Source organism: Brassica rapa, chromosome A04, assembly GCF_000309985.2.
Source record: "Brassica rapa cultivar Chiifu-401-42 chromosome A04, CAAS_Brap_v3.01, whole genome shotgun sequence".
Classification (NCBI taxonomy): domain Eukaryota; kingdom Viridiplantae; phylum Streptophyta; class Magnoliopsida; order Brassicales; family Brassicaceae; genus Brassica; species Brassica rapa.
Genome location: NC_024798.2, coordinates 11086353 through 11106883, shown reverse-complemented (window position 1 = coordinate 11106883; position 20531 = coordinate 11086353). Strand labels below are relative to the sequence as shown.

At 31.2% G+C, this 20531-nt stretch overlaps 2 long non-coding RNA genes across 9 annotated transcripts; both read left to right on the top strand.

Annotated features, from left to right (window-relative positions):
• The first annotated feature begins 678 nt into the window (after positions 1 to 678).
• Positions 679 to 12362, top strand: LOC103864110. 5 transcript variants are annotated; one of them, XR_004457307.1, is made up of 6 exons: positions 683 to 1041; positions 1155 to 1245; positions 1665 to 1792; positions 2250 to 7707; positions 8017 to 8124; positions 10631 to 11627. It is a non-coding gene; the product is annotated as an uncharacterized LOC103864110 (long non-coding RNA). The 5 variants fall into 5 exon arrangements; XR_004457304.1 differs by having other exon boundaries at positions 679 to 1041; positions 2250 to 8124; positions 10631 to 12362; XR_004457306.1 differs by having other exon boundaries at positions 685 to 1041; positions 8017 to 11640.
• A 2206-nt stretch (positions 12363 to 14568) lies between these two features.
• LOC103864109 lies at positions 14569 to 20031 on the top strand. Of its 4 annotated transcripts, XR_004457313.1 has the most exons (4): positions 14575 to 15675; positions 15918 to 16377; positions 16447 to 16520; positions 17927 to 20031. It is a non-coding gene; the product is annotated as an uncharacterized LOC103864109 (long non-coding RNA). The 4 variants fall into 4 exon arrangements; XR_004457310.1 differs by having other exon boundaries at positions 14569 to 16377; XR_004457312.1 differs by having other exon boundaries at positions 14569 to 16377; positions 17870 to 20031.
• The last annotated feature ends 500 nt before the right edge of the window (positions 20032 to 20531 follow it).

Below are 20531 nucleotides of genomic sequence, written 5' to 3'. Positions count from 1 at the left end.
AAAAAAATTAGGATTCATGGGATTCAACGGCGGTTCTCGACGAATTGGGAGAATGCGAGCTAAAAAGCGGCAATTACAGACAAAATGAAAACAGGACCAGGACCAGACAGAAAAGTCAATCGTCTCCCTAAACAAAACCTAGAACACCGTCAATCGTTTCCCGTTGAAGATAAGAACCAGAGAGATGCGGATGATCAGTTCATTGTGGACTTCTTGAGATAGCACCCGAAAAATCGTTTCCCCGTCTCTCTCCTTCACTACGGACGGTGGCTATGGTGTTAGCGGTGAGTTATGTAACCGCTGGGTTTGGTTATCGTTTATTGTGTTCTTGTACAATCAGGAACTTGAAAAGCGGTTTGAATGATAACACCGCTTTGCTCTTAGTCGATATGTTTAGTGATTTGGTTACTTTTTCTCCAAAGAGCTAGAAATGTACTCAATGATTACTCCATTCTTGATCTTGGTCTATCACGTCCTCATTGATCTCTTTAGAATGAATGTTGAGCTACAGATGTTAATGCCATCTTTATATATAAAAGAGAATTTCCTTCTCTCCCAGGGTATCCACGTAGGCAGACACGTCACTAATTCGTGTAATGTGAGTTTGACACGTGTCCCGGCTGCTTGAAACGCATCGTTTCATTAAACGAAAATAAAGATAAGTTGTGGGCTTCTGTTAAGTATAAAAATTAAAGCCCACAGCTTCAGAGGCCCTATAGTGTTCATCCCCTTCACGCCGCCATCAGGGTTTCCGTTCTTCTTCCAAAATCTGAGACCGATGTAAATAATTATGCGTTCTCACACAGTTTCAATGGTGTTTTGATTGTTTGGATTTCTGAGATCGAGATGAAGAATCTCTTCGTTTGTTTCCACCGCGTCGTTTAACTTCTCCTCTACTGAAACGAAACGGCCGAGTTACACATTCAACGCCATCAGCGTCATCATCGCCTTCTTAACTCTATAGACGGACGTGTAGCACGATCTTGACATTGATTGTGAGTTATCCCTCTCCAAGGCGGTCTATTCTTCACCTATAAAAAGGTTATCTTTCTTCACTTGAACAACATCCTTATAATCTGTGAAAACACTAAATCTATATATATATATTCTCTGTGAAACGGTTAACTCATCCATCTTCCTGTCTGATCTGAAAGCTGGTCGTCCAAGTGCGGTTGCTCTTCTACGAAACCAAGAAGACGTGGAGGGGAACTGATGTCTCTTGCTATGCTCTTATTGGATTCGAAGGTAAATCTGTTCTTAGACTCATGTTCAGGGTACTTTATGTTCATAGACGCATGTTCAAAGTGTTCATAGTCTTCTTATGTTATTAAACTCATGTTCATAGTTTTCTTGAACTAAACATTATGAAGCTGTTATATTCCGATTTTAATTAACACACTTCTGTGAGATTTATTTAAAAACCATTTGTGATTTTGTGAGCTAACTCCTGTTTATAGTCATCTTGAACACATGTTCATGTTTTCTTAAAATCATGTTCATAATTTTTTCCTTATCTTAAATACATGTCTATGTTGTTCTGAAATTCAACCTTTATATTCCGCAACTTGCCATTACATATTAAGCGTTTCTTATTTTTCATAAATACTATGTATTTTACATATGCATACATGTTGACCACGTTCGTATATGAATACTACTTGCAGTGATGTGCCTCTCACAATGAGTTTCTTCGACAGACAAGCTGTAAAGTTTCACAAGCAACTTGAAGCCATACGTGGTGGTGACCCAAGGGTGGTTGTTGCAACCGGCATTAATCCAAAATTCGAGGGAGGTATTTAGTTATTCTCTGTAATTTGATATTCTAACTTCTTAGGTAACACAAAAGTAGGCATGTTAGGATATGACCAGTTTCAGCCTATGTTTGTGGTAAAATCTCAATATTCATCAATGAATCTCAATTCCAAGAATATCAAATCTAAGGGGGCATGTGACGTATATAGCCAAGAAAATAATTTTTCCCGTGATATGATTTTGAATTGTTTTATATTCAATTGATTTAATAGTTTGTTTCATTTTCATTAGCCTTCTTATTTTGTTTCATACATAACTAGATAATCTAAAATCTATAATATTCGGGATGTGTACATGTAAATTTTCCAGCGAGTCGGTATAGCTGAAACTGATAGTTTTCTAGATCCCTTGGCAATTCCCTCGAAGTATTATGAAACAATATTTACATCTAATCTAATTTTAGTATCACCTAAAAAGCTTTTGGTTCTTCCTTGCAGATAGTGTTCTTGATCTCACGATCAATAGTGTGAAAATAGTTGTAGTGGTAAGTGAGGTGTTGTTGTGAAAACATTGTTATGCTGCTTCCAAATATGAAACACGACAGCCTGAGTTACCATTTTCAAAAGGAGCCGCTGCTTCCATTCCATAGTAGCAGCAGATACAGTACTGGCGTTGGAGTTGTTGGTTTGATTGCTTCTGATCCATGCTAGCAGTTCTGACCCATTAAGAAACTTTTGCAATGGTCCGCTTATACATGAGAACCATACTCCATATATTTGAGTTGTAGTCACAGCTGAGAAGAAGATGATCTCTGGTTTCTGGATCCCGAGAGCGGAGGCAGCTTGATGTTTGGCTTAGTATGCTTGATGTGAAAATGTTATACGTTCTATGTAGACATACACAATTAGTACTATAAATTGTTTTGTTTTGTATTGATACATTTTTATTAGTTAATACAAAGAAGGGTTCATTTCTGTTGACCAAACATGTGAAGAGCAAAGATAAACAAATCAATTAAATACAAAAAGCTGAAATTAGTTACTGATTTCTTAATAAAAATATATACAACCCATTTGTATATATTTTATATGTGGATTTATATAAGAGTTATTTTCATATATAGACACTTTATGACTTTTTATTACAAGAAAGAGCACTTGTTGCTACCAGGACACTTTTTGTTGGTTAAAGTCATCTTTGTCCTCAAAAAAGGCAAACTAGACGTGGGCATATCTGTAATATAACATATTCTTCTGGTTTCTCTGGTTTGGGAGTTTAAAATTTAAAAATAAGAGAAGCTGATTGGTGGATTCCATAGACGTAGTGTGTTTTGCTTAATTATCTGAGATTGGCCCCGTGATAAAGTAAATAACTCTATATGTTTCAACTTTTCCCGAGTCTGATAACCTAATTTTACATTTCCCAGACCGTTTTTCCGACGACGACCAACAGGATTGGAGAACTGAGAAGCCGACGAATGAAGAACGCGTGTAAGAACGGAGAAGCAGACGAACAAGATTTTCGGACGGAGAAGACGACGTCGTCTCGAAAGCGGAGAGCTTCAAAGGACAAGGCTAAAGGTTATATACTTTCCTTCCTCGCAGTTTCATCGATTTGGATTTCGGATTGGGGATTAGAGTTTTGATTTCTGGGTTTCAATTTTTCGAGTTTGGTAAGAGCCTGGCGTGAGGTGTTAGGGTTTCGATTTGGGGGCGCGGTTATAGATTTATGAAAAACTTCAATTAGGGTTTTGATTTGTAGATTAGAGTTTCGATTTAGGGGTGCGATTCTAGATTTCCAAGTTCTCTAAGTTTTCTTTCTGGTTTCTGTTTGTTTTAAAGAGATGGCGCAAACTGAAGAGGGTGCGGTGAATGGAGGAAAAGGTCGAAGCTTGTTGCTAGTTTTGGTGTTTTGACAAAACTGTGGTCGGATGTACACCAACAAGTGTGTACATATGATCAACCATGATTTTGTACATATGTACACGCGTGTATTTGTACATAATAAGTAATGTAGATATGAATATTCTTGTTGATAGGTTGACATGTATATGTTGTGTTTGTTGGTGTAGGAGCCGGTACATATGAACAATATCCATGTGTACACCAAAGTAATGATATTCACATGTACACAAAAATGTATACTTTCCGATAATATAGCAATACCAATCTACTCCATTGCAAATTCATTTTTGTTTTTATTTTTTGAATACTTTCTACATTGAGAACCATTTAAAACATTATTATAAACTGGATCACATATTTCATTAGATGTATATTGTTTAAACCAACCACATGTATAGTGAATGAAATAAGTGTACACAAGGGAATATGTACATATGGACATTTGAAAGAGTGTGTACATATGGACAATAGAGAAAGAGTGTACATATGGACACTAGAGATCGAGAACTCGTAGATTGCAATATAGCCATAAATGTGTATTTTTATGACTTCAAAAATTTGATTGCTTTATATTAGATAGTTGTACGTAGTAGTATTTTGGGTTGGATGAATGGACTGGATCTTTGTGAGAACAATACTCACGTGTACACTTGATAACAATGTCCACGTGTATACCTAAATACAATATTAACATGTACATGATATACCACCGGAGGTGCCGCAGCCGTGACTGTGACGGTGAAGAACTCGTTGACGACATTGTTTTGTAATTCAAGCAAGGGCATGTCGGAAAAACGAGAACAATTCGTAACATTATTTCCCTGTCTATCGCGAAATTCCAACGGAAGTCACCGAAACTTCATTCACCGCCGATTAATCTAGAGAGATAATGGTCGAAGGTTGGTTTTTTGGATTTATCAGGACAAAAAAAAAGACAGATGATGAAGATGATGATGTGTTAAAAATAGGATTAATCTGGATCATTCATATTAAAGCTACAATAGTAGATCTAATGGTTATAAAATAAGACAGATATAAATCTTGTCAAAGTGTACTATAATTAATTTTGTCTGTTGGATAGGAGGGGAGATGTGTGGCTGAGGTTAATTCCCGCTTATTTTCTAGTTAGGTCCATAAAGTTTAAAGTTACAGTTAGTGTATTTTAGTTAGGAATCAATAGGTTGTTGGAAGAAAGTGTGTGTGTAGCAATAATTGTCTTATTATGATATAAAAAGATAAAAAGTGACCCTGAATGTAATTGTTTCTTTATATAATGCAACCATCTTTACTATATTGTCCTCAACCTTTAATATATGTCTTACGCAGAGATTTATAATTTATTGTTTTTAGCAAAACAATATAATTTACTTTAAACTCTTTTTCATCAATAATACTGTTGTATTATAAGATCCTACAGTTACAAACTACGATGAGCAATTGTGGCACGAAGAGTTTATCAACATATATATCCTACAGTGATGAGACATCCATATCTATCTATATTAATAAATAAAAACATTATATGGTTGATGTTCAATTGGCAAAGGCAAATATCCCCAATGGTTCATCTTTCAGTTATGTCATTATATTCCAATGTTTGTCACTAACAATATTCATAATGACTTTGTAAACGCAAATGTTTCTTAATATACGAAATTGATGTTAAGAAAATAAATATAAATAAGAACATGTTTTTTTCCTTAAGCGTCACTTCATCAACCGAGAGACCAAGCATGCATGTCAACACAGATTTTAATAAATCTATTACTCATTCTCATTCTCATTCTCTTACTGCTATACTAAATCTATTAACAAAAACTCTATATAGTCTATAAACTATTTTATTTTAATTCAATTAAACTTTTGATATCTACATCTATGAAAACTGTAGTTTAACACAAACTATATACTATAAGCAAAACTACATAAACTTTTTTCAGGTACAAGAAGTTGTACTTTAAACTTAATTATAAGCAAGTTTTAAAAATAAAGATTCTTCGTTATTTGATAGCTAAAGTACAAGAAACACAAATTACTAACTTCCATAACACTTCTAAAAAAAAATACTCCCTCCGTTTTTTAATATAAGTCGTTTTAGAAAAACTTTTTTGTTCCAAATTATATGTCGTTTTCGGTTTTTTATGTAACATTTATTAGTAATTAATGTTGTCTGACCAATGATAATATATCTTCTATTTTTCTATTGGTTAAATTGTGGTTAGGTAAATAATTAATGATGTTTTTGTTTCGAAAATATAAGAAATTAATGATTTTCTTAATCTATGTGCATAGCTTCAAAACGACTTATAATAAAAAACGGAGGGAGTATTACATATGGAACAGAGCAGATGCTTGCAGTAGACGTAACGACATTTTTAAAATCGGATAGAGTACTGCTTAGCAAATGGAATTCGGAGGTTATCTTCGAACAAAGAATATGTTAGAACCAAGAAACAAAAACTCATGTATCTTTAATTATACAAATGAATTAATATTTCTAAATTAAACTAAATTTAATAATGTTTCATAACCATCACAAAAAACGATACAATGATATCTGGAAACTCGATCTTATTCTCTTTTGATCGATTTCGATTGATTTATATATTTTATATTATTATTTTTTCATTTACAAATACAATACAATAGACAACCGCTCCAGAAAAATCACTTTTTAAATAAATAAATTTTATTATTTCAACCTGAGACCGAGCATAAGTTTCGATTAGAGATACGATTTGCACAAATAATCCAAGTCCAACATTTATAGCGTTATAATACCTAAAATAATATAAAATTTTAAAAATTTGAACTAAAACAACAATAATACTAAGAATTCAATCATTTTTAGTTATATATTTGGAACTCGGTGTAGACAACATAATAATACTCACACCCAACTTAACATAAAAAAAATTTACACAAAATTATATATTTTATAATAACCGATCCATCAAATCCCGCGCGTAGCGCGGGCCTGTCCTAGCAAGCAATATTCTACATGTATTTGTTAAAAATCATCTAAAGACACTAAACGTTTGACTATGGTTATTGTGGCAATAATGAAGAGAGAGAGAGAGAGAGGGAGCTTAACAGTTTGTGAACTTTGTTAAATATAGTAATTTAAATCTGATAATTACAAGAATGTATACAATTTTGCAGGACAGTATAATGAGAATGATCGTGTTCATGTATGTATTTAAATGGTTTTGTTACGATTTTATTTAACCAATCAAATTTCGTTACATATAGTAAATTTGTTGTCAAAAGAATAAATAAGTCTATCTAACTAAATTTGTGGTGAAAAACAAAAAAAAAAATCTATCAAATTGTAATTAAATCTGTTAGAAGTAAGTAAGTTTGTGACCAAGGAAAAAATAATTAGGTGAAATTCTAATTAAATCTGTTAGAAAGAGGTCAATCTGTGGCTAAAAGAAAATTTAGTTTATCAAATCAATACAATACGAAAAGGGATATATGAGCTCCATTATCGTTTCCACTCTCCTCAGCTCTCCGTTACTTTGCAATAATCAACACCCACTCTGAATGATTGATCCATGATCCATGTTTTATTAAATTCCAAGTCTGATGGGCTTGTTTCTAATATGACCTTATATTTGCAGAATTGGCCAGTTTTGATATTAGGGTTAACCAATTTTCATCTCCGCCATTGTTTTTGATTGAGTCACAGCGTGAGTTTCGTTTAAGTTCTTTTGTCTTCTTCCCAACAGTCCTAGGAGCTACCAGTTACAGATCCATCCTCTTAAATTTCTTCTTAAATCTTTCTTCCACGATTCACCATGAATGAGAGCTTTAGTCATGCAAAGCGGTGGAATCTATTTATAAAAATGTAAGCTTTCTTTCTATGATAGCCATCCACTATTCGGTTTACACAAACCAATATACTTACACAACAATCTTTTTGTCTGACTTGAAGACCAGATGATGGTCCTCCACTGTTCATGTGAGGATGCTCTGTTTCTGGGAGGCCAGAAACGTCCGATGCGGTGGCAAACTCATAGGAGTGGATATTCTGCTTCTGGATTCACAGGTTTATTATGCTCCTCCACTTGAGTTCATACATCAAAACTACAATTTTTTTCATTACATTTTTAACGTTTATGTGTGTTGAATCATTATTTCCCAGTTTTTCTGTTTATATCTTTGTTTAACATATTTTGAATAAGACTAATTAAAACCGTTTATTGATTGTTCTAAAAAAATTTGGGTTTCTGATTATAACCGCTTGAGTTCATAACTCTGATTCAGACAGCGCGTATGGACAAATTAAAATCGCTTGAGTTCATAATTTTGATTCAGACCTGCAGATTAAATCGGTTTTGTTGGTATTTTATTCCAGATCTGCTCTCTGTATCATTTTCATAGCAGTGGAAGCGGCCGATGTGTTCTTGAAGAATGTTAAACTTCGACGCGTGTATCGTATTCGAGTGTACTAAGCATAATATTGGTAAAAACTCTACTCCCTCTTTTCTTATTGTTTTCCATTAGCTATTATGATGAAGACCATCATCTGTCCGCTAACACATTTGTCAGTATTTCTGTTTTCATATTTCAGAAATTATTTATTTCAAAGGTTCAATTGATCCATATCTATCTATATATATAAAAAAATATTTGCTTCACTCCTGTGCGTCCACATCACTAAGTCATTGCCTGACATTGCGACACCTGTCCTCCTTCTCAAAAACGCATCGTTTCATTAAACATATGTCATATTGGGCTTCGTTTGTATATGTCGTGTAATGGACCTTTTAATGAACTGAGTTTGGGCCCGACGTGAAAGAAATCGCTCTATTAAGTCTGCATGATTCTTCTATTACATGACTGCATTTCCTTACCTTTCTTTCAAGATATAATCAAATTACATTACACGTAGCAAAAAAAAAAGATATTACATTACACTCACAACTCTCTTTTACGATGAGTTGTGTTTTGCCTTTTTAATTAAAATTTACACCCCTCTTCAATTATACATTTTTTTCTTTCAATTATACATTCTTAAATAGTATATGTAAAAAATATATCAAAAAACAAACATATGCAAATTTCTTTAAAAACATCTGTACAAATACAATATTACTCAGCAATACGCTGCAGCAAAATTATATACAAGTCACATATAGCTCAGTCCACAATATAATAATCAAACTACATGAACATAACAAAACAAAAAATAATCCAACAACATATTTAGCTACAAAAAAGCATCACACACATTTCTCAAGCCCATAGATGCGAGCTTAGCAAACGTAATAGCCCAATGTCTCTAACGGGCGTACAAAATACAGCTAATTACAAACAAAATTTAGCATCCAATCTTACATGGTCCAACCAAAAGGAGACGCTAACAAGTAACCTATCTTTAGAGCATGTATTAACAAGAGTTGAAAATTCAAGCTACATATTACTTAATAAGCATTGACCCAAACTATGGATGCTAAATATTTACACTCTCCTCAATACAATTATACAAACCCTACATGTTCCTTCTAACCGCAAAGGCAACCAAAGTTGTCTCATATTTCAAATAATTGAATCTTCCTTTAAAATTATAGTAAGCAATAATGCTGACTTTCATTTATTATTGAACATACCCCAAAATACGTTCCAAATAAAATATCAAAAAATATGAGGTTCACCATTTGTTTGTAATATCTCATAAAATAAAACAATAAAATTAATAGGAAACTAAACAATATCCTAACAAACAATGATTATACAATTATGTCCAAACAGAAATATTACGTAGTTTAATTTCGCGTGTCGCACGGACCAACCCAATGTCTTCCATTGGTTTTATATATATATGTACGTAAAAATATAGATTATGCAATTACTTCAAAACAAATATAGGACGAAGTGGAACAAAATATTTTGAAAAGACATCGGTGAAAGTTAAGAATTCAACGGTTTTAAAACTAAAATAGAATTATGATTGGTTGTACATTTAAAAAAGTTTTGCATCAAAATTTATATAAGTGAGATAAATGAGTATGTAGATCATGGGTCTAAATAATTCGGTTGTAAGTGTAGAAATTTTTGTTGTAACAGTTTAGTTTGTAGAATTTAGGTTTTAGTGATGTAGTTGTAAATTTTTAATGTAGAAAAATATTATAATTTTTAAACCGGTGTTTTGAGAAAAAAAATATACTTTAAAAGGATTGTATATTTAAAGGTGATGGTCAATTAAATTACTAAGAGAATAATTAGAAACAAAAAATTAAAAAAAAAACAATTAAGTGAAATGAAACATTTCTATAATCCAACCAATCAAACACCTAACTAAAATTTACTTATTTTTTTTTTCATTTTGCTCATCCTTATATATAATTTCCAATAACAAAAATATCAGAAATTTAAATATTAAACTTTTTGAAATTTGTAAGACAGGAAAAAGTAAATAATTAAAAAATATTTTATAATTGTCTAGATACTTATATTTTTTATAATAGATTATACCATTTATATATCAAAATAAACATACATACAAAATATATAATAAAAAAATTAAAATTTAAACAAAAACCCCGGGCGTAGCCCGGGCCGACCCTAGTAATATAATATTATACTGCCACATGCATACTAAAACACACATAAAGAAAGTGAAACGTCATGGTTAACTTGAATATTGACAGGTGTGTTACATATGAAGCACTATATATAAGTTAATCAGTAGAAATTGGGTTTAGTTATGTGTGTGATCAATGATTGTTTGTTCACTTTTCTCACACATGAGTGTGACAACTGTTAGCGTGAGTGTTATCCATCTTGAAACTGCACTCTGTTTTATCATTTGCGTGTCATATGGTTTGTGATGCTTTGAAGTAAAGGGAAGGAACATTATGAAAGCATTTTCAACTTTCACTACTGAAATTATCGATCGCAAAAAAAGTCTTTTTAAGAAGAATACAAAATCAATTATTGTGTTCCATGTTTCTGATATGATTTTGTAGGTATGGTGCAAAGACAGCAGAGGCGACAAACAGACAAACGCATGGCTTGGAGCAGCAGGGCATGCTCTTAGAACGGAGTGGACAATTTTCAAGATCAGACAAGCTCTCCCAAATAGTGTGTTTAACTGATGTCTAAAACCGCAATTAAAACAGCAGCCTCATAAAAGAAAAAGGGGAATAGAGCTATTTTTTAATCAACGGAGAAAAATAGTTATAAGTGGATGTTGTGTTGTTTGTACATCAGTTTCATTGCCTTGGTGCAAAAGCAATACCAGTTAAAAAAATTAGGGTTTTGGTTATTGTTGTTGGGGCATGTGTTTAGGCTTCTTTTATAATCAACAGATTTTTGCAAACATAGATACAATTTTTAATATTGGATATGCTTGGTTAGTGAGAATGATCATTTTGTTGTATGTTATGCTGCTGTGTTTGTATAATCTTTCCTTAAGTTGTTGTTATTACAAGGGAGCGATGCAGTCAGACGTGAGTTCTCATATGATGATAGAATTATCGGCTGTAGAATCGTCTATGTAATATTTCTCATCGTTGTAATAGCATAATTAATCAGACGTTAAAAAAAAAACATAAAAACCCCATCAACCCATCAAATCCTTCTAAAGAACTACAGATTGGACTATTTGTCTCTCACTTTGTCATACCACCTCCTCTATTTGTTTTTACAAAATGATCTTTTAACTTTTTACTTAAACAATTATAAACAAAAATGTTTTTTAGTGAAATATATTATTTATGTAAAATATAATTATATTTTTTTATTTACATAATAGTTTGTAAGGAAATATTTAGTTTAAATAATATCATAATTTTATAAAATACTAAATTAAATTGGGCTGGTTTTCAACTCTCACAAATAAAAAATATTATTTGTAAACTTAGAAAAGAATATATCAAGAATATTCTTTTTTTGGAGAGAAAATAGAAAAATACATCGGAGACAAATTCATCTCTATTATAAAATTCCTTTATTTTAGATTAAAAAAAATAGAGTAGTACATTGGAGATGGTCTAAGGCATAGCCGACGTAAATAATCGACGTTGAGATTTCAGTTTTTCTGATTCTTACTATTCTAATGTTTCAATATAATTTGAATATTCCCTTTGTTTAATAATCTAATGGTTTAAAAGTATTTTTTGTTTCACTATATAAATTGTTTTTATATTTAAATGTAACTTTATATTTATTGGATATTGTGTGGCTAATTAAATTATGTAAATTATTGTGTAATTGATTAAATTTATATATTAAATGACAGTTTTATAAAGTATAACTTTTAAATATTACATATTTTAATTAAAACTGATTACATTTTGAAACAGATATAGTAATCTATAAACTAACTCTATATAGATATGAGGACAAAATTGTAAAGTGGTCTCACCTTGAATTTTTCTTATTTTGTACATTCCTAATTGGAAGGAGATAATCAACATATAATATTATGTTACTCTCATTATATTAGAAATGGTCGAACCGTAAACCAATTAAGGATGATGTAAGAAAGACATAAAGATGTATTTACAGTTATCACAAATATAGAATCAATTAACAACAACTTAATTATGTCCAGCGTAAGACAACAGATAAAAGTTTTCATACCTCTAATATTATAATATCTCATTATATTAGTGGTTAAATCAGTTTTCTCTAGCAAAAATACTCACATCATTCTTGGAATTTAAGCTTTCTATCTGATGATATTAGTAGTTTGATCCAAAAAAAAAAACGGTCGAACTGTACATCGTAATTGGAGAAAGAAAACAAACAAAAATCAACCGAAAACTTTTAAGGTACATGAAACAAAATTTGGAAATAGCAATTCTCTCAATTATAGAATAAGACAATAAAATTATAAAAATACAAATAAAACAAAAAATATACACAAAAAGAAAGATTTAGTAAAATAAAATCATAATATAATTTCCATAACTGATAGTGCTCAGTTACACTAAAAATTCTAAATTTACAACATACACAGTTTTATTTACATCTTTAAACCTATTATCTAATTAAATTAATTCTAAAAAAAATGCATGTATGAAGAGTTAGAAAATATACGATAAAATATAATACATAACGTTAAAAATACATTATCACTGATCACCAAAAAATCATATTAGTAGTAATAAAAATGAAATGACAACACATTTATTAAAACCATAGAACGGAACGCAACAAGGTATTATTAAATATATAAACTACAAATTAAATATGCTCAACGCAAACACGCATAAAAATGAGACATCATATTTGGATATATGTAAAGAAATAATTTTAAATATATTATATTCTTGATAATTTTAAAATTACATGAAAAGAAACTAAATTATTAAAAAATAATATACAAAGAAAACTAAAGTATTATTTTGTAACGTCAAAATAATAAATGAATAAAAATATATTATGTTAATAAAATAGATTTTAGATTTTTAAGAATTCTAATTCATGTAATATTACAATATTCAAAATTTGTTTATTACAATTAATATTTTACCATTAAATATATTAAAATAATATTCTAGATCGATATTCAATTGTCAGTTTTCAATTATTACACGTAAAAAAATATTATTAAGTACGCTTTTTATTTAAAAGGGGATTTTATATTTTAAGTAGGTTATTGGAGTACTTTTTCTTTTCGTGAATTTATTCGAGATGAGATTCCGATCCTTTAAACTAAGATAATTTATGTTTTATACATAATTATATTTTTGTTCATAACTCTAAAATCTCGCACTTGATTCTTCATATTTTATTAGTTAATTATGTTACATATAATAGAAATACTTATTTCAAACTAAAAGTATAAAAAAATCAAATTTAAAAATTAGTTATATATAATTTAATATACAAAAATTTACATACAAATAAAAATGATAAATGTAACAAATTTAAATATATTATCCGCGCTAGGATCTAGTTCAATTAAATCTGGCAAATAAAGTAAATCTGTGGCAAAAAAAAATCTATTGAATCATAATAAAAACTGTTACTTGCAATAAATTTGTGGCCAAGGAAAAATTAAATATATGGATGTTATATAATTTTTTCGAAATTAAATAAGTTTGTGGCTAGAATGTGATAAATTTATTAAAGTAATGTCAAATTTAAATAAATATGTAGATAAAAATAACTATGTCAAGAATAATTTTCTGACTACGTAAGATGTTAGGAAAGATAAATCTGTTAAATGGGAAAATCGCAAAGACTATGTTTGAAACAAAAAATTTAAGGCAAAACGGGCAACAAAACAAACTAGTAATTGAAATAAAATTAGAGTTAATAGAGTAATAAACTGATAAATAAAAAAGGTTAAACTAACTTTTTTTTCCCATCGCAATTACAATTTTACTTTGACGATCAAACTATTTTCTTAATTGGGTAATATTCATTCTTTTTTTTTGTTTGAACTGGGGTAGTATTCATTTTTTGAAATTTTAGTAAAGTTCAAACTAAAATATAAACATTTAATATACAAAAAAACTGGTGGGAAATTTCAACTTTCCATAGGTACTTAAATCACGAAAAGTTTTTGAGTTGATAAATTTAGAACTTTCAAATATATCCTGCTTGTGTAAAAAAATACAAAATGTTAAATTATTTTTCTAAGACCATCATATTAATAAATCTTACAATACTAAAATGAGGATATGAGATTCATTCAGCCTATCCACCTAGGATAAAAAATTCAAAACCAATCAAAGTGCCACATAAGCAAACAATTAAAAAAAACAATAATAGTATAAATATGTAAATCAACTTTATTCTCTCTACGTTATCCTTCTTCGCTTTCTCTACCCTTTGAATTTCCCCGATCAAAAAAAAAAAATATGTAACCCCTTTAATCTCTTCTTTTGGCTTCTCACGTTTATTGTTACCCCGGAAAAATCCATCGTCTCGGCTTCGATATAGGTATTATAGAGTTATTGTGTTTTATCTTATACTTAGCATCAGATCAAGTTAACAAAAAAAAATAGTGATGTTACTAAGCTTCAGATCAAGGTCGATGAGAATACCTGTCTATTCGTCGATGCTGGCTTTTAGACCTTTGTTTTCATCGGTCGGTATGTCCATTCTCTTACTTTTAGAGGCGAGTGGATATATATATGGTGATATTCAATCGTAAATATAAGACTATGTACAATGGGGGTGTTAAATAAAAGATTCAACAGTTGAATCCCTACAATGAAAGTGTTGAAAAATAAAATTTGATGATGTGGATTAATTGGTGTTTAAAAGATTCAACATGTTGAATAAGAAAAAAGTGGGGGACCACCGACGACACATGTCACTTCTAAAGATTTTTGATATTTTGATATTCTCTTAATTATTTAAAACTAATTAATTTCATTATAAATTAAATAATTTATTTTCATTTCTTATACTAAAATTTATCTTTTAAAATTATCTATAAATAGAGACTAGGTTTATTTAATTTAGATATAGAAAAAAAATAATTATTAATTAATAAAATAGAGAGTTAAATTTTATTCAACAAGATCATTGTAGTGGATAAAAATTGAACGTGTGTTGAATGATGATGGGTAAGAAAGAGAATATGATATTGAATGTTAAAAAATGAAGTGGAGGGTGTTGAATCTTGAAACCATTGTATATAGTCAAAGAACTTTGTGTTTGCCAAAAACATATTTCTTAAAAACCAATCAAAGTGCCACCTAAGCAAACAATTAAAAAAAACAATAATAGTATAAATATGTAAATCAACTTTATTCTCTCTACGTTATCCTTCTTCTCTTTCTCTACCCTTTGAATTTCCCCGATCAAAAAAAAAATATGTAACCCCTTTAATCTCTTCTTTTGGCTTCCCACGTTTATTGTTACCCCGGAAAAATCCATCGTCTCGGCTTCGATATAGGTATTATAGAGTTATTGTGTTTTATCTTATACTTAGCATCAGATCAAGTTAACAAAAAGATAGTGATGTTACTAAGCTTCAGATCAAGGTCGATGAGAATACCTGTCTATTCGTCGATGCTCGCTTCTAGACCTTTGTTTTCATCGGTCGGTATGTCCATTCTCTTACTTTTAGAGGCGAGTGGATATATATATGGTGACATTCAATCGTAAATATAAGAACTTTGTGTTTGCCGAAAACATATTTCTTAAATATTTTCCCTTTTATGTGATATGTCTTATGTTTGCGATGCGATCTTCATATGAAAACGAAACGATTATGGTTAGAGGTTAGATTTTTGTGTGAATAGTAACGTTGCAGTTTTTTAATGTTGATTGATTTAATGTTCTCAGGCACTGAATGGGTGAAAGGCAAAGCCATGGAGGAAGTCCTGACCATCAGAACACATAAGTAGCCTTTGTTTGTCTCTTGCAAGTTACAAATGTTGTTATGATCTGTCACAGACACTACAATATATAAAATATTTTGTCACCATGTTTGCATTTCAAGGATTTTTCGTGTATGTTTTCAGTCGTTGCATTACATGAACTTGGGGTGTCTATTTGGTTCACTCTTTCACTGTAGACAATTCACATGCCAGTCTTTGGTGAAGCGTCATACTGCTGCTTTTTGACAAATCTGTTAGAAACAACCTTAGACGACTTGGAGAGCCCATTACTCTATTTGGGGAGCAGGAAATGGAGAGAAGAGATACGTTGGCTCTGCTTAAGGCGAGGCTTGAATGATTGAGATTGCAGCCAATTGGATAATATGTTTGAGGCTCAAGAAGAAGATGCGGCTGCAAAAGAGAAGGTGTGCTGATTTTAATTTCTTCCTATTTTTTTTTGTTTTATCTCATAATACTTAGTTTGTTGTATTAAGCTGATGTGATTACAAGCGCTAGCCTCAGGAATTCCGTACCAACGTTTTTCGACAGTGAACGGAGATATGAGAAGGTTAGTGATGCCTCCAGCTGAGAATGAGAACAAAATGCTTGATTCAAAGATATCGCAGAACTTTGCAATCCTCTTAAGTGAACTAAATGTAACACGTGAGAATGATTAGTTTTTTTTATTTTTGCCAACCCCCCCCCCCCCCCCCCCCCCCCCCCCCCCCGCCCCCCCCGCCTCTCCCCAATTTGATCCATTACTTGGGAAAAAGTTACATTTGCATAACACAAGGACTGATATTTGCCTTTCTCGTCGGGTCCCTACATATGCTCGATACATAATCTCTTTTTGAGTATTGATGCCTTGATGAACTAATATAGATCTTTCCTGATAGGAGAAACAGTAACAGAGATGCTCATCAGAGGTATTAGTGATATAAAATGTAATATTATAGGCTTTAGCCACAAGCTTTACTCAATGCAAAGGAAAATACATGAAATTATTGTCACTACTTTATATTGTTTTTCACATAAAACGGGCCATTCTCTAATTTGACAGGAGAAAAGTCCCATGATATATATATATATATAGAGCTGTATATACTTCTTTTTTTTGAACAACTTAGCTGTATATACTTCATAATCATTTCTTTTATGTATTGTTCTTGGATGCATTTGTGGTCCCTACTATTTTTGAGTCTAATTCAGCATGTGGCACGATAGCATATAATCCCGAGAGCTTTAGCTACATAGCTTCTAGAGACCAAGGGAAAATGTTCCAACAATAGAGTAGAGCTGGGAATTTTAATTAATGCCCGCGGGCCCCGCCCCATTTGACCCGCTGCGGGGCGGGTGGGGTCGAAGAATTTGAAAATTTGCAATGGCGGGTGCGGGTGCGGGTCAAGATTATTTTAAGCGGGGCGGGTGCGGGTCAGTCGAATTTGAATCGCGGGTACTCGTTAACCCGCAAATTTAAGAAAAAAAGATTTTTTTTTTAAAAAAAAATGTTTTTTTTATAAAAAATATATTAAATCTCGTAAATATTTATATAATTTTAATTATTAATATATTATTTTAATATAATTTTTTAAAAATAATATTTTTTAACTATATAATAATTATTTTTAATTAAAATAATTATTTTTAATATAATTAATATTACCCGCGGGTTAAGCGGGTTACCCGCGGGTTTTTGCGGGGCGGGTGCGGGTAGAAATTTTTTTGTTTGTGAGTTATGCGGGTCGATTTTTTGAATCAAAAAAATGATTCAACCCGCAGCGGGGCGGGGCGGGTCGGGGCGGGTTGATCCGCAAACCCAGCACTACAATAGAGGAAGTGTCAGCCACTCTTTAAGACACTTGGTAATTCGAATTATAAAAAAAATCTTATTTTAAAAATCTCTTGGTTGATTTGTAGGAAGCAAGCAGGTTATTCTAAAGTGATTGAATACTTTTGATTTTTATCTTTCTGAAGAAAAATAGCATGCGATAATGGAGGAACCAGAGATTGCGGCTGATGGACTCAAAGTCAACGTCAAGACACTCTGCTGAGTCTGCTCTGCGACTCGCAATTGGAACTCCAGTCCGGTTCTCTAATGATGTTGTTAATAAAACATGTCAAAATAAAGTGTATAGTTCACATGCATAAGCACCATGGTTCATTCTAAACATAGAGTATCTGAAGGTTCCAGAAGTGCTTCTCACCTACCTACCTCGGTCTTAGGTTCGGTATTATCATTTTTGCATACAATGTTCACTGTTGTAAAGCTGGCATTGATCACCATATTGTAGTGTCTGTGACAGATCATAACACGTTATTGTAAATTTGGGCCATGTGCTCCATCTTCAAGATTTTGTTTCCAAATGGTAAATTCTCAGGTACAAAAGCCTTGGTCTGGTGTCTGAAAAAGACACAGTGAAGATGAATAAGAGAGGCGAGACAATGTGTAGCAATAATGACCGTAGCATTACTTTTTTTTCGAATGAATGTAAAATTTATTCAAACGGAAAAACGTTTTTACATCAAGTGCTTCATGTATTCTAAATTGTATAGCATTAACTTCTATGTACTCTGACTATGTCCCATATTAGTTTCAGTGCTTCAACCACATATTCTCAAATGTTGATGTATCACTATTCCATGTACTCTGACTTAACATGTGTTTGTCATAATGACAGCCGGGTTAACTTCTAATTTCTGATTCACATCTCAGTGTGTCTACATTTTTAAAGAAACATGGAGGAGAACGAAACATGGTATAAAATCCAAACACTTTTTTTTGTTTTTTCTATTTTCGTTTTTGTACAAACTGCGACTGCGAGTAAACCTCACGTGCAGACAAACTATGAATACATTATACATTGAAACAAACTAAAAAGAAAAGAAGAGAGAGAGAGTCCAGAACCAAGAAAACCATTGTCTATGAAGAGGCTGGTTTGCTTCATTCGCTGCATTTCAATTTCCAGCTGACTAGGAAAGAATAAAAAAAAGAAGTTCAGTGTACACAAAGTAAGAGATTGGCAACTAGATAAAACTGAGAACCTTTGGCGAACATAAATAATAGACAAAGAAACACAAAAATATGAAACAGCTAAAACATAGATAACTCTACTAGCAAGGTCATCGGATATAGAACAGAAAAACCCCAAAAAAGTTAACCACACACACAACCGAATATAATAATCTGCTAAATTCATCTTCACTATATTTCCAATAGTTCACAACTAGACTAAATGTATGTCTGCAAAATTAGCAATTTATTTATAGTTGCCACTACTCTTCCGCTGTTAAGAGTGAAAAGGGTGCATTCTAAATATCCAAAAAATATCTTTTCAAAAAATAAAAACATCAAAAAACTTTCAATCGACCTATCAAAATTACAATTATCGCATGCATCAACCATTTGTGGACAATAACAAATCACAGAAAGTAAAAGAATTTAAGACTTATGAAGGATGTAAAACGTATGAAGTCTCCAAATTTATGTTAACATTCAAATAACAAAAAGTACAAGCTAACGCTGCATCCATTATCATTCAGATCATACAGTATACCATGATATATACAATAAAAGAAAATGCAATATAATATGACAAAATCCTAGGTCCAAATAAATGTCCTTTTTCAAAAATAAAAATAAAGAAAAGAAAATGCAATATACTTTATTATGTTTGGGTTCAAACTTACAATCAACTGATGCGTTTACCCACTTACAACACATTTCGTAAACCATAAACTTTATTAGCAGCTTCGAACGAACAAATTGAATCTAATCTAACTATTTATTAATAGATAATTACTTTAAACATTCTATTTTTTAACGTGAGTGCAAAAAATTATTTCAAAAATAATAGTATAAATATTTTAGAATTATTCGCCATTTTATTTTCAAAAATTATCACAATAAATAATTTTGATAGTCCTAAGAATTTTATCATAAACGATTGATGATTTAATATATATATATATATATATATATATATATTAAATAGAACCAGTTTAATAATACTAAACCAAATATAATATAAACATATATATATATATATATATATATATTAAAATAGAACCAGTTTAATAATGCTAAACCAAATATAATATAAACATATATATAATATAAATATATATATATAATATTTATATTACTAATTTAAATATAATATAAATTCAAATATCATATTATCGTTAATTATTTTTTAACTATTCTAAAGATAATAATAAATTATCAGGTAATAACTAACATTATCTTTTTTTTTTTTTTTTTGACGTCAAACGGCCATTCTATTACTCAAACTTGAGGTGGTCTGGGTAACCAGACCGGAATAGAACAACCAATAAAAAATAACTCCCTACGAAAAGTTCTTGCAGTCTTAGCTAAAAAATCGGAGGATTGATTGCGCACTCGTGGCACATAGATGATCTCGAATTCCGAGAAACAAATCTGCAGGGTCTCTATTTTTTGCAGTTCTGTCGCGAAGCTTGGCCACTCCTGAGGTTCCTTTATCATGGCGATTAGTTCTTTGCAGTCTGTTCCAAATCTCTGGCACGGTGAGTGTTGAAGCATATTCTCCATCGCCCATCG